Raw genomic sequence first — 14,707 nt, forward strand, 5'->3', positions numbered from 1 at the left:
AACACAGACTAGTTTCTCAGAAAGCTTCTTTCCAGATTTCATCGGAGGATATTTCCTTTTTCACCATAGCCCTCTATGGGCTTCCAAATATCACTTTCCAATTCCACAAGAACTGGCTTGGCGAAAGGCTTCTTGAGGGGAAAGCTGTAACTCTGTGAGATGATTTCACCGAACACAAAGAAGTTTCTCAGAAAGCTTCTTTCTCTTTGTTATGGGAGGATATTTCCTCTGTCCCTACAGTCTTCAAAGGGATCCGAAATATCTGTCCTCAGATTCCACAGAAATCAGGCTAGCAAAGAGATCCACGAAATACAGATGTAACTCTGTGTGTGGAAGTCCCATATCACAGAGCAGTTTCTCAGAAAGCTTCTTTCCAGATTTCATCGGAGGATATTTCCTTTTTCACCATAGCCCTCTATGGGCTTCCAAATATCACTTTGCCAATTACACAAGAACTGTCTTAGCGAAAGGCTTCTTGAGGGCAAAGCTGTAACTCTGTGAGATGATTTCACAGAACACAAAGAAGTTTCTCAGAAAGCTTCTTGCTCTTTGTTATCGGAAGATATATCCTTTGGCCCTATAGTCTTCAAAGGGATCCGAAATATCTGTTCTCAGATTCCTCAGAAATAAGGCTAGCAAAGAAATCCACGAAATACAGATGTAACTCTGTGAGTGGAAGTCACATATCACAGAGCAGTTTCTCAGAAAGCTTCTTTCCAGATTTCATCGGAGGATATTTCCTTTTCCACCATAGCCCTCTATGGGCTTCCAAATATCACTTTGCCAATTCCACAAGAACTGTCTTAGCGAAAGGATTCTTGAGGGGAATGCTGTAACTCTGTGAGATGATTTCACAGAACACAAAGAAGTTTCTCAGAAAGCTTCTTTCCCTTTGTTATTGGAGGATATTTCCTTTGGCCCTATAGTCTTCAAAGGGATCCGAAATATCTGTTCTCAGATTCCACAGAAATAAGGCTAGCAAAGAGATCCACGAAATACAGATGTAACTCTGTGAGTGGAAGTCACATCTCACAGAGCAGTTTCTCAGAAAGCTTCTTTCCAGATTTCATCGGAGGATATTTCCTTTTTCACCATATCCCTCTAAGGGCTTCCAAATATCACTTTGCCAATTCCACAAGAACTGTCTTAGCGAAAGGCTTCTTGAGGGGTAAGCTGTAACTCTGGGAGATGATTTCACAGAACACAAAGAAGTTTCTCAGAAAGATTCTTTCTCTTTGTTATCGGAGGATATTTCCTTTGGCCCTATAGTCTTCAAAGGGATCCGAAATATCTGTTCTCACATTCCACAGAAATAAGGCTAGCAAAGAGATCCACGAAATACAGATGTAACTCTGTGAGTGGAAGTCACATATCACAGAGCAGTTTCTCAGAAAGCTTCTTTACAGATTTCATCGGAGGATATTTCCTTTTTCACCATAGCCCTCTAGGGGCTTCCAAATATCACTTTGCCAATTCCACAAGAACTTTCTTAGCGAAAGGCTTCTTGAGGGGAAAGCTGTAACTCTGTGAGATGATTTCACAGAACACAAAGAAGTTTCTCAGAAAGCTTCTTTCTCTTTGTTATGGGAGGATATTTCCTCTGTCCCTACAGTCTTCAAAGGGATCCGAAATATCTGTTCTCAGATTCCACAGAAATCAGGCTAGCAAGGAGATCCACGAAATACAGATGTAACTCTGTGAGTGGAAGTCACATATCACAGAGCAGTTTCTCAGAAAGCTTCTTTCCAGATTTCATCGGAGGATATTTCCTTTTTCACCATAGCCCTCTATGGGCTTCAAATATCACTTTGCCATTTCCACAAGAACTGACTTAGCGAAAGGTTTCTTGAGGGGAAAGCTGTAACTCTGAGAGATGATTTCACAGAACACAAAGAAGTTTCTCAGAAAGTTTCTTTCTCTTTGTTATCGGAGGATATTTCCTTTGGCCCTATAGTCTTCAAAGGGATCCGAAATATCTGTTCTCAGATTCCACAGAAATAAGGCTAGCAAAGAGATCCACGAAATACAGATGTAACTCTGTGAGTGGAAGTCACATATCACAGAGCAGTTTCTCAGAAAGCTTCTTTCCAGATTTTATCTGAGTATATTTCCTTTTTCACCATAGCTCTCTATGGGCTTCCAAATATCACTTTGCCAATTCCACAAGAACTGTCTTAGCGAAAGACTTCTTGAGGGGAAAGCTGTAACTCTGTGAGATGATTTCACAGAACACAAAGAAGTTTCTCAGAAAGCTTCTTTCTCTTTGTTATCGGAGGATATTTCCTCTGTCCCTACAGTCTTCAAAGGGATCCGAAATATCTGTTCTCAGATTCCACAGAAATCAGGCTAGCAAGAGATCCACGAAATACAGATGTAACTCTGTGAGTGGAAGTCACATATCACAGAGCAGTTTCTGAGAAAGCTTCTTTCCAGTTTTCATCGGAGGATATTTCCTTTTTCACCATAGCCGTCTATGGGCTTCCAAATATCACTTTGCCAATTCCACAAGAACTGTCTTAGCGAAAGGCTTCTTGAGGGGAAAGCTGTAACTCTGTGAGATGATTTCACAGAACACAAAGAAGTTTCTCAGACAGCTTCTTTCTCTTTGTTATGGGAGGTTTTTTCCTCTGTCCCTACAGTCTTCAAAGGGATCCGAAATATCTGTTCTCAGATTCCACAGAAATCAGGCTAGCAAAGAGATCCACGAAATACAGATGTAACTCTGTGAGTGGAAGTCACATATCACAGGGCAGTTTCTCAGAAAGCTTCTTTCCAGATTTCATCGGAGGATATTTCCTTTTTCACCATAGCCCTCTAAAGGCTTCCAAATATCACTTTGCCAATTCCACAAGAACTGTCTTAGCGAAAGGCTTTTTGAGGGGAAAGCTGTAACTCTGGGAGATGATTTCACAGAACACAAAGAAGTTTCTCAGAATGCTTCTTTCTCTTTGTTATCGGAGGATATTTCCTTTGGCCCTATAGTCTTCAAAGGGATCCGAAATATCTGTTCTCTGATTCCACAGAAATAAGGCTAGCAAAGAGATCCCCGAAATACAGATGTAACTCTGTGAGTGGAAGTCACATATCACAGAGCAGTTTCTCAGAAACTTCTTTCCAGATTTCATCGGAGCATATTTCCTTTTTCACCATAGCCCTCTATGGGCTTCCAAATATCACTTTGCCAATTCCACAAGAACTGTCTTAGCGAAAGGCTTCTTGAGGGGAAAGCTCTAACTCTGTGAGATGATTTCACAGAACACAAAGAAGTTTCTCAGAAAGCTTCTTTCTCTTTGTTATGGGAGGATATTTCCTTTGCCCCTATATTCTTCAAAGGGATCCGAAATATCGGTTCTCAGATTCCACAGAAATAAGGCTAGCAAAGAGATCCACGAAATACAGATGTAACTCTGTGAGTGGAAGTCACATATCACAGAGCAGTTTCTCAGAAAGCTTCTTTCCAGATTTCATCGGAGGATATTTCCTTTTTCACCATAGCCCTCTATGGGCTTCCAAATATCACTTTGCCAATTCCACAAGAACATTCTTAGCGAAAGGCTTCTTGAGGTGAAAGCTGTAACTCTGTGAGATGATTTCACAGAACACAAAGAAGTTTCTCAGAAAGCTTATTTCTCTTTGTTATCGGGGATTACTTCCTTTGGCCCTATAGTCTTCAAAGGGATCCGAAATATCTGTTCTCAGATTCCACAGAAATCAGGCTAGCAAAGAGATCCACGAAATACAGATGTAACTCTGTGAGTGGAAGTCACATATCACAGAGCAGTTTCTCAGAAAGCTTCTTTCCAGATTTCATCGGAGGATATTTCCTTTTTCACCATAGCCCTCTATGGGCTTCCAACTATCACTTTGCCAATTCCACAAGAACTGTCTTTGCGAAAGGCTTCTTGAGGGGAAAGCTGTAACTCTGTGAGATGAATTCACAGAACACAAAGAAGTTTCTCAGAAAGCTTCTTTCTCTTTGTTATCGGAGGATATTTCCTTTGGCCCTATAGTCTTCAAAGGGATCCGAAATATCTGTTCTCAGATTCCACAGAAATAAGGCTAGCAAAGAGATTCACGAAATACTGATGTAATTCTGTGTGTGGAAGTCACATAACACAGACTAGTTTCTCAGAAAGCTTCTTTCCAGATTTCATCGGAGGATATTTCCTTTTTCACCATAGCCCTCTATGGGCTTCCAAATATCACTTTCCAATTCCACAAGAACTGGCTTGGCGAAAGGCTTCTTGAGGGGAAAGCTGTAACTCTGTGAGATGATTTCACAGAACACAAAGTAGTTTCTCAGAAAGCTTCTTTCTCTTTGTTATGGGAGGATATTTCCTCTGTCCCTACAGTCTTCAAAGGGATCCGAAATATCTGTCCTCAGATTCCACAGAAATCAGGCTAGCAAAGAGATCCACGAAATACAGATGTAACTCTGTGTGTGGAAGTCCCATATCACAGAGCAGTTTCTCAGAAAGCTTCTTTCCAGATTTCATCGAGGATATTTCCTTTTTCACCATAGCCCTCTATGGGCTTCCAAATATCACTTTGCCAATTCCACAAGAACTGTCTTAGCGAAAGGCTTCTTGAGGGGAAAGCTGTAACTCTGTGAGATGATTTCAAAGAACACAAAGAAGTTTCTCAGAAAGCTTCTTGCTCTTTGTTATCGGAAGATATATCCTTTGGCCCTATAGTCTTCAAAGGGATCCGAAATATCTGTTCTCAGATTCCTCAGAAATAAGGCTAGCAAAGAAATCCACGAAATACAGATGTAACTCTGTGAGTGGAAGTCACATATCACAGAGCAGTTTCTCAGAAAGCTTCTTTCCAGATTTCATCGGAGGATATTTCCTTTTCCACCATAGCCCTCTATGGGCTTCCAAATATCACTTTGCCAATTCCACAAGAACTGTCTTAGCGAAAGGATTCTTGAGGGGAATGCTGTAACTCTGTGAGATGATTTCACAGAACACAAAGAAGTTTCTCAGAAAGCTTCTTTCCCATTGTTATCGGAGGAAATTTCCTTTGGCCCTATAGTCTTCAAAGGGATCCGAAATATCTGTTCTCAGATTCCACAGAAATAAGGCTAGCAAAGAGATCCACGAAATACAGATGTAACTCTGTGAGTGGAAGTCACATCTCACAGAGCAGTTTCTCAGAAAGCTTCTTTCCAGATTTCATCGGAGGATATTTCCTTTTTCACCATAGCCCTCTAAGGGCTTCCAAATATCACTTTGCCAATTCCACAAGAACTGTCTTAGCGAAAGGCTTCTTGAGGGGTAAGCTGTAACTCTGGGAGATGATTTCACAGAACACAAAGAAGTTTCTCAGAAAGCTTCTTTCTCTTTGTTATCGGAGGATATTTCCTTTGGCCCTATAGTCTTCAAAGGGATCCGAAATATCTGTTCTCACATTCCACAGAAATAAGGCTAGCAAAGAGATCCACGAAATACAGATGTAACTCTGTGAGTGGAAGTCACATATCACAGAGCAGTTTCTCAGAAAGCTTCTTTACAGATTTCATCGGAGGATATTTCCTTTTTCACCATAGCCCTCTAGGGGCTTCCAAATATCACTTTGCCAATTCCACAAGAACTTTCTTAGCGAAAGGCTTCTTGAGGGGAAAGCTGTAACTCTGTGAGATGATTTCACAGAACACAAAGAAGTTTCTCAGAAAGCTTCTTTCTCTTTGTTATGGGAGGATATTTCCTCTGTCCCTACAGTCTTCAAAGGGATCCGAAATATCTGTTCTCAGATTCCACAGAAATCAGGCTAGCAAAGAGATCCACGAAATACAGATGTAACTCTGTGAGTGGAAGTCACATATCACAGAGCAGTTTCTCAGAAAGCTTCTTTCCAGATTTCATCGGAGGATATTTCCTTTTTCACCATAGCCCTCTATGGGCTTCAAATATCACTTTGCCATTTCCACAAGAACTGACTTAGCGAAAGGTTTCTTGAGGGGAAAGCTGTAACTCTGAGAGATGATTTCACAGAACACAAAGAAGTTTCTCAGAAAGTTTCTTTCTCTTTGTTATCGGAGGATATTTCCTTTGGCCCTATAGTCTTCAAAGGGATCCGAAATATCTGTTCTCAGATTCCACAGAAATAAGGCTAGCAAAGAGATCCACGAAATACAGATGTAACTCTGTGAGTGGAAGTCACATATCACAGAGCAGTTTCTCAGAAAGCTTCTTTCCAGATTTTATCTGAGTATATTTCCTTTTTCACCATACCTCTCTATGGGCTTCCAAATATCACTTTGCCAATTCCACAAGAACTGTCTTAGCGAAAGACTTCTTGAGGGGAAAGCTTAACTCTGTGAGATGATTTCACAGAACACAAAGAAGTTTCTCAGAAAGCTTCTTTCTCTTTGTTATCGGAGGATATTTCCTCTGTCCCTACAGTCTTCAAAGGGATCCGAAATATCTGTTCTCAGATTCCACAGAAATCAGGCTAGCAAGAGATCCACGAAATACAGATGTAACTCTGTGAGTGGAAGTCACATATCACAGAGCAGTTTCTGAGAAAGCTTCTTTCCAGATTTCATCGGAGGATATTTCCTTTTTCACCATAGCCGTCTATGGGCTTCCAAATATCACTTTGCCAATTCCACAAGAACTGTCTTAGCGAAAGGCTTCTTGAGGGGAAAGCTGTAACTCTGTGAGATGATTTCACAGAACACAAAGAAGTTTCTCAGAAAGCTTCTTTCTCTTTGTTATGGGAGGTTTTTTCCTCTGTCCCTACAGTCTTCAAAGGGATCCGAAATATCTGTTCTCAGATTCCACAGAAATCAGGCTAGCAAAGAGATCCACGAAATACAGATGTAACTCTGTGAGTGGAAGTCACATTTCACAGGGCAGTTTCTCAGAAAGCTTCTTTCCAGATTTCATCGGAGGATATTTCCTTTTTCACCATAGCCCTCTATGGGCTTCCAAATATCACTTTGCCAATTCCACAAGAACTGTCTTAGCGAAAGGCTTCTTGAGGGGAAAGCTCTAACTCTGTGAGATGATTTCACAGAACACAAAGAAGTTTCTCAGAAAGCTTCTTTCTCTTTGTTATGGGAGGATATTTCCTTTGTCCCTATATTCTTCAAAGGGATCCGAAATATCGGTTCTCAGATTCCACAGAAATAAGGCTAGCAAAGAGATCCACGAAATACAGATGTAACTCTGTGAGTGGAAGTCACATATCACAGAGCAGTTTCTCAGAAAGCTTCTTTCCAGATTTCATCGGAGGATATTTCCTTTTTCACCATAGCCCTCTATGGGCTTCCAAATATCACTTTGCCAATTCCACAAGAACTGTCTTAGCGAAAGGCTTCTTGAGGTGAAAGCTGTAACTCTGTGAGATGATTTCACAGAACACAAAGAAGTTTCTCAGAAAGCTTATTTCTCTTTGTTATCGGAGATTACTTCCTTTGGCCCTATAGTCTTCAAAGGGATCCGAAATATCTGTTCTCAGATTCCACAGAAATCAGGCTAGCAAAGAGATCCACGAAATACAGATGTAACTCTGTGAGTGGAAGTCACATATCACAGAGCAGTTTCTCAGAAAGCTTCTTTCCAGATTTCATCGGAGGATATTTCCTTTTTCACCATAGCCCTCTATGGGCTTCCAAATATCACTTTGCCAATTCCACAAGAACTGTCCTAGCGAAAGGCTTCTTAAGGGGAAAGCTGTAACTCTGTGAGATGATTTCACAGAACACAAAGAAGTTTCTCAGAAAGCATCTTTCTCTTTGTTATCGGAGGATATATCCTTTGGCCCTATAGTCTTCAAAGGGATCCGAAATATCTGTTCTCAGAGTACACAGAAATAAGGCTAGCAAAGAAATCCAAGAAATACAGATGTAATTCTGTGAGTGCAAGTCACATATCACAGAGCAGTTTCTCAGAAAGCTTCTTTCCAGATTTCATCGGAGGAGAATTCCTTTTTCACCATAGCCCTCTATGGGCTTCCAAATATCACTTTGCCAATTCCACAAGAACTGTCTTAGCGAAAGGCTTCTTGAGGGGAATGCTGTAAATCTGTGAGATGATTTCACAGAACACAAAGAAGTTTCTCAGAAAGCTACTTTCCCTTTGTTATCGGAGGATATTTCCTTTGGCCCTATAGTCTTCAAAGGGATCCGAAATATCTGTTCTCAGATTCCACAGAAATAAGGCTAGCAAAGAGATCCACGAAATACACATGTAACTCTGTGAGTGGAAGTCACATATCACAGAGCAGTTTCTCAGAAAGCTTCTTTCCAGATTTCATCGGAGGATATTTCCTTTTTCACCATAGCCCTCTATGGGCTTCCAAATATCACTTTGCCAATTCCACAAGAACTGTCTTAGCGAAAGACCTCTTGAGGGGAATGCTGTAACTCTGTGAGATGATTTCACAGAACACAAGGAAGTTTCTCAGAAAGCTTCTTTCTCTTTATTATCGGAGGATATTTCCTTTGGCCCTATAGTCTTCAAAGGGATCCGAAATATCTGTTCTCTGATTCACAGAAATAAGGCTAGCAAACAGATCCACGAAATACAGATGTAACTCTGTGAGTGGAAGTCACATATCACAGAGCATTTTCTCAGAAAGCTTCTTTCCAGATTTCATCGGAGCATATTTCCTTTTTCACCATAGCCCTCTATGGGCTTCCAAATATCACTTTGCCAATTCCACAAGAACTGTCTTAGCGAAAGGCTTCTTGAGGGTAAAGCTGTAACTCTGTGAGATGATTTCAGAGAACACAAAGAAGTTTCTCAGAAAGCTTCTTTCTCTTTGTTATGGGAGGATATTTCCTCTGTCCCTAGAGTCTTCAAAGGGATCCGAAATATCTGTTCTCAGATTCCACAGAAATCAGGCTAGCAAAGAGATCCACGAAATACAGATGTAACTCTGTGAGTGGAAGTCACATATCACAGAGCAGTTTCTCAGAAAGCTTCTTTCCAGATTTCATCGGAGGATATTTCCTTTTTCACCATAGCCCTCTGTGGGCTTCCAAATATCACTTTGACAATTCCACAAGAACTGTCTTAGTGAAAGGCTTCTTGAGGGGAAAGCTGTAACTCTGTGAGATGATTTCACAGAACACAAAGAAGTTTCTCAGAAAGCTTCTTTCTCTTTGTTATCGGAGGATATTTCCTTTGGCCCTATAGTCTTCAAAGGGATCCGAAATATCTGTTCTCAGATTCCACAGAAATAAGGCTAGCAAAGAAATCCAAGAAATACAGATGTAACTCTGTGAGTGGAAGTCACATATCACAGAGCAGTTTCTCAGAAAGCTTTTTTCCTGATTTCATCGGAGGATATTTCCTTTTTCACCATAGCCCTCTATGGGCTTCCAAATATCACTTTGCCAATTCCACAAGAACTGTCTTAGCGAAATGCTTCTTGAGAGGAAAGCTGTAACTGTGTGAGATGATTTCAGAGAACACAATGAAGTTTCTCAGAAAACTTCTTTCTCTTTGTTATGGGAGGATATTTCCTTTGGCCCTATAGTCTCCAAAGGGATCCGAAATATCTGTTCTCAGATTCCACAGAAATAAGGCTAGAAAAGACATCCACGAAACACAGATGTAACTCTGTGAGTGGAAGTCACATATCACAGAGCAGTTTCTCAGAAAGCTTCTTTCCAGATTTCATTGGAGGATATTTCCTTTTTCACCATAGCCCTCAGTGGGCTTCCAAATATCACTTTGCCAATTCCACAAGAACTGTCTTAGCGAAAGGCTTCTTGAGGGGAATGCTGTAACTCTGTGAGATGATTTCACAGAACACAAAGAAGTTTCTCAGAAAGCTACTTTCCCTTTGTTATCGGTGGATATTTCCTTTGGCCCTATAGTCTTCAAAGGGATCCGAAATATCTGTTCTCAGATTCCACAGAAATAAGGCTAGCAAAGAGATCCACGAAATACAGATGTAACTCTGTGAGTGGAAGTCACATATCACAGAGCAGTTTCTCAGAAAGCTTCTTTCCAGATTTCATCGGAGGATATTTCCTTTTTCACCATAGCCCTCTATGGGCTCCCAAATATCACTTTGCCAATTCCACAAGAACTGTCTTAGCGAAAGACCTCTTGAGGGGAAAGCTGTAACTCTGTGAGATGATTTCACAGAACACAAAGAAGTTTCTCAGAAAGCTTCTTTCTCTTTGTTATCGGAGGATATTTCCTTTGGCCCTGTAGTCTTCAAAGGGATCCGAAATATCTGTTCTCAGATTCCACAGAAATAAGGCTAGCAAAGAAATCCACGGAATACAGATGTAACTCTGTGAGTGGAAGTCACATATCACAGAGCAGTTTCTCAGAAAGCTTCTCTCCAGCTTTCATCGGAGGATATTTCCTTTTTCACCATAGCCCTCTATGGGCTTCCAAATATCACTTTGCCAATTCCACAAGAACTGTCTTAGCGAAAGGCTTCTTGAGGGGAAAGCTGTAACTCTGTGAGATGATTTCACAGAACACAAAGAAGTTTCTCAGAAAGCTTCTTTCTCTTTGTTATGGGAGGATATTTCCTCTGTCCCTACAGTCTTCAAAGGGATCCGAAATATCTGTTCTCTGATTCCACAGAAATCAGGCTAGGAAAGAGATCCACGAAATACAGATGTAACTCTGTGAGTGGAAGTCTCATATCACAGAGCAGTTTCTCAGAAAGCTTCTTTCCAGATTTCATCGGAGGATATTTCCTTTTTCACCATAGCCCTCTATGGGCTTCAAATATCACTTGGCCATTTCCACAAGAACTGACTTAGCGAAAGGTTTCTTGAGGGGAAAGTTGTAACTCTGGGAGATGATTTCACAGAACACAAAGAAGTTTCTCAGAAAGTTTCTTTCTCTTTGTTATCGGAGGATATTTCCTTTGGCCCTATAGACTTCAAAGGGATCCGAAATATCTGTTCTCAGATTCCACAGAAATAGGGCTAGCAAAGAGATCCACGAAATACAGATGTAACTCTGTGAGTGGAAGTCACATATCACAGAGCAGTTTCTCAGAAAGCTTCTTTCCAGATTTCATCTGAGGATATTTCCTTTTTCAGCATAGCCCTCTTTGGGCTTCCAAATATCACTTTGCCAATTCCACAAGAACTGTCTTAGCGAAAGGCTTCTTGAGGGGAAAGCTGTAACTCTGTGAGATGATTTCACAGAACACAAAGAAGTTTCTCAGAAAGCTTCTTTCTCTTTGTTATGGGAGGATATTTCCTCTGTCCCTACAGTCTTCAAAGGGATCCGAAATATCTGTTCTCAGATTCCACAGAAATAAGGCTAGCAAAGAAATCCAAGAAATACAGATGTAACTCTGTGAGTGGAAGTCACATATCACAGAGCAGTTTCTCAGAAAGCTTCTTTCCAGATTTCATCTGAGGATATTTCCTTTTTCACCATAGCCCTCTATGGGCTTCCAAATATCACTTTGCCAATTCCACAAGAACTGTCTTAGCGAAAGGCTTCTTGAGGGGAAAGCTGTAACTCTGAGAGATGATTTCACAGAACACAAAGAGGTTTCTCAGAAAGATTCTTTCTCTTTGTTATGGGAGGATATTTCCTCTGTCCCTACAGTCTTCAAAGGGATCCGAAATATCTGTTCTCAGATTCCACAGAAATCAGGCTAGCAAAGAGATCCACGAAATACAGATGTAACTCTGTGAGTGGAAGTCACATATCACAGAGTAGTTTCTCAGAAAGCTTCTTTCCAGATTTCATCGGAGGATATTTCCTTTTTCACCATAGCCCTCTATGGGCTTCCAAATATCACTTTGCCAATTCCACAAGAACTGTCTTAGCGAAAGGCTTCTTGAGGAGAAAGCTGTAACTCTGTGAGATGATTTCACAGAACACAAAGAAGTTTCTCAGAAAGCTTCTTTCTCTTTGTTATGGGAGGATATTTCCTCTGTCCCTACAGTCTTCAAAGGGATCCGAAATATCTGTTCTCAGATTGCACAGAAATAAGGCTAGCAAAGAGATCCACGAAATACAGATGTAACTCTGTGAGTGGAAGTCACATATCACAGAGCAGTTTCTCAGAAAGCTTCTTTCCAGATTTCATTGGAGGATATTTCCTTTTTCACCATAGCCCTCTATGGGCTTCCAAATATCACTTTGCCAATTCCACAAGAACTGTCTTAGCGAAAGGCTTCTTGAGGGGAAAGCTGTAACTCTGTGAGATGATTTCACAGAACACAAAGAAGTTTCTCAGAAAGCTTCTTTCTCTTTGTTATAGGAGGATATTTCCTTTGGCCCTATAGTCTTCAAAGAGATCCGAAATATCTGTTCTCAGATTCCACAGAAATAAGGCTAGCAAAGAGATCCACGAAATACAGATGTAACTCTGTGAGTGGAAGTCACATATCACAGAGCAGTTTCTCAGAAAGCTTCTTTCCAGATTTCATCGGAGGATATTTCCTTTCTCACCATATCCCTCTAAGGGCTGCCAAATATCACTTTGCCAATTCCACAAGAACTGTCTTAGCGAAAGGCTTGTTGAGGGGAAAGCTGTAACTCTGGGAGATGATTTCACGGAACACAAAGAAGTTTCTCACAAAGCTTCTTTCTCTTTGTTATCGGAGGATATTTCCTTTGGCCCTATAGTCTTCAATGGGATCCGAAATATCTGTTCTCAGATTCCACAGAAATAAGGCTAGCAAAGAGATCCACGAAATACATATGTAACTCTGTGAGTGGAAGTCACATATCACAGAGCAGTTTCTCAGAAAACTTCTTTCCAGATTTTATCTGAGTATATTTCCTTTTTCACCATAGCTCTCTATGGGCTTCCAAATATCACTTTGCCAATTCCACAAGAACTGTCTTAGCGAAAGACTTCTTGGGGGAAAGCTGTAACTCTGTGAGATGATTTCACAGAACACAAAGAAGTTTCTCAGAAAGCTTCTTTCTCTTTGTTATCGGAGGATATTTCCTCTGTCCCTACAGTCTTCAAAGGGATCCGAAATATCTGTTCTCAGATTCCACAGAAATCAGGCTAGCAAGAGATCCACGAAATACAGATGTAACTCTGTGAGTGGAAGTCACATATCACAGAGCAGTTTCTGAGAAAGCTTCTTTCCAGATTTCATCGGAGGATATTTCCTTTTTCACCATAGCCGTCTATGGGCTTCCAAATATCACTTTGCCAATTCCACAAGAACTGTCTTAGCGAAAGGCTTCTTGAGGGGAAAGCTGTAACTCTGTGAGATGATTTCACAGAACACAAAGAAGTTTCTCAGAAAGCTTCTTTCTCTTTGTTATGGGAGGTTTTTTCCTCTGTCCCTACAGTCTTCAAAGGGATCCGAAATATCTGTTCTCAGATTCCACAGAAATCAGGCTAGCAAAGAGATCCACGAAATACAGATGTAACTCTGTGAGTGGAAGTCACATATCACAGGGCAGTTTCTCAGAAAGCTTCTTTCCAGATTTCATCGGAGGATATTTCCTTTTTCACCATAGCCCTCTAAGGGCTTCCAAATATCACTTTGCCAATTCCACAAGAACTGTCTTAGCGAAAGGCTTTTTGAGGGGAAAGCTGTAACTCTGGGAGATGATTTCACAGAACACAAAGAAGTTTCTCAGAAAGCTTCTTTCTCTTTGTTATCGGAGGATATTTCCTTTGGCCCTATAGTCTTCAAAGGGATCCGAAATATCTGTTCTCTGATTCCACAGAAATAAGGCTAGCAAAGAGATCCCCGAAATACAGATGTAACTCCGTGAGTGGAAGTCACATATCACAGAGCAGTTTCTCAGAAACTTCTTTCCAGATTTCATCGGAGCATATTTCCTTTTTCACCATAGCCCTCTATGGGCTTCCAAATATCACTTTGCCAATTCCACAAGAACTGTCTTAGCGAAAGGCTTCTTGAGGGGAAAGCTCTAACTCTGTGAGATGATTTCAGAGAACACAAAGAAGTTTCTCAGAAAGCTTCTTGCTCTTTGTTATGGGAGGATATTTCCTTTGTCCCTATATTCTTCAAAGGGATCCGAAATATCGGTTCTCAGATTCCACAGAAATAAGGCTAGCAAAGAGATCCACGAAATACAGATGTAACTCTGTGAGTGGAAGTCACATATCACAGAGCAGTTTCTCAGAAAGCTTCTTTCCAGATTTCATCGGAGGATATTTCCTTTTTCACTATAGCCCTCTATGGGCTTCCAAATATCACTTTGCCAATTCCACAAGAACAGTCTTAGCGAAAGGCTTCTTGAGGTGAAAGCTGTAACTCTGTGAGATGATTTCACAGAACACAAAGAAGTTTCTCAGAAAGCTTATTTCTCTTTGTTATCGGAGATTACTTCCTTTGGCCCTATAGTCTTCAAAGGGATCCGAAATATCTGTTCTCAGATTCCACAGAAATCAGGCTAGCAAAGAGATCCACGAAATACAGATGTAACTCTGTGAGTGGAAGTCACATATCACAGAGCAGTTTCTCAGAAAGCTTCTTTCCAGATTTCATCGGAGGATATTTCCTTTTTCACCATAGCCCTCTATGGGCTTCCAAATATCACTTTGCCAATTCCACAAGAACTGTCCTAGCGAAAGGCTTCTTAAGGGGAAAGCTGTAACTCTGTGAGATGATTTCACAGAACACAAAGAAGTTTCTCAGAAAGCATCTTTCTCTTTGTTATCGGAGGATATATCCTTTGGCCCTATAGTCTTCAAAGGGATCCGAAATATCTGTTCTCAGAGTACACAGAAATAAGGCTAGCAAAGAAATCCAAGAAATACA

Source organism: Macaca mulatta, chromosome 12 (genome assembly GCF_049350105.2).
Source record: "Macaca mulatta isolate MMU2019108-1 chromosome 12, T2T-MMU8v2.0, whole genome shotgun sequence".
In the NCBI taxonomy this organism is placed as follows: domain Eukaryota; kingdom Metazoa; phylum Chordata; class Mammalia; order Primates; family Cercopithecidae; genus Macaca; species Macaca mulatta.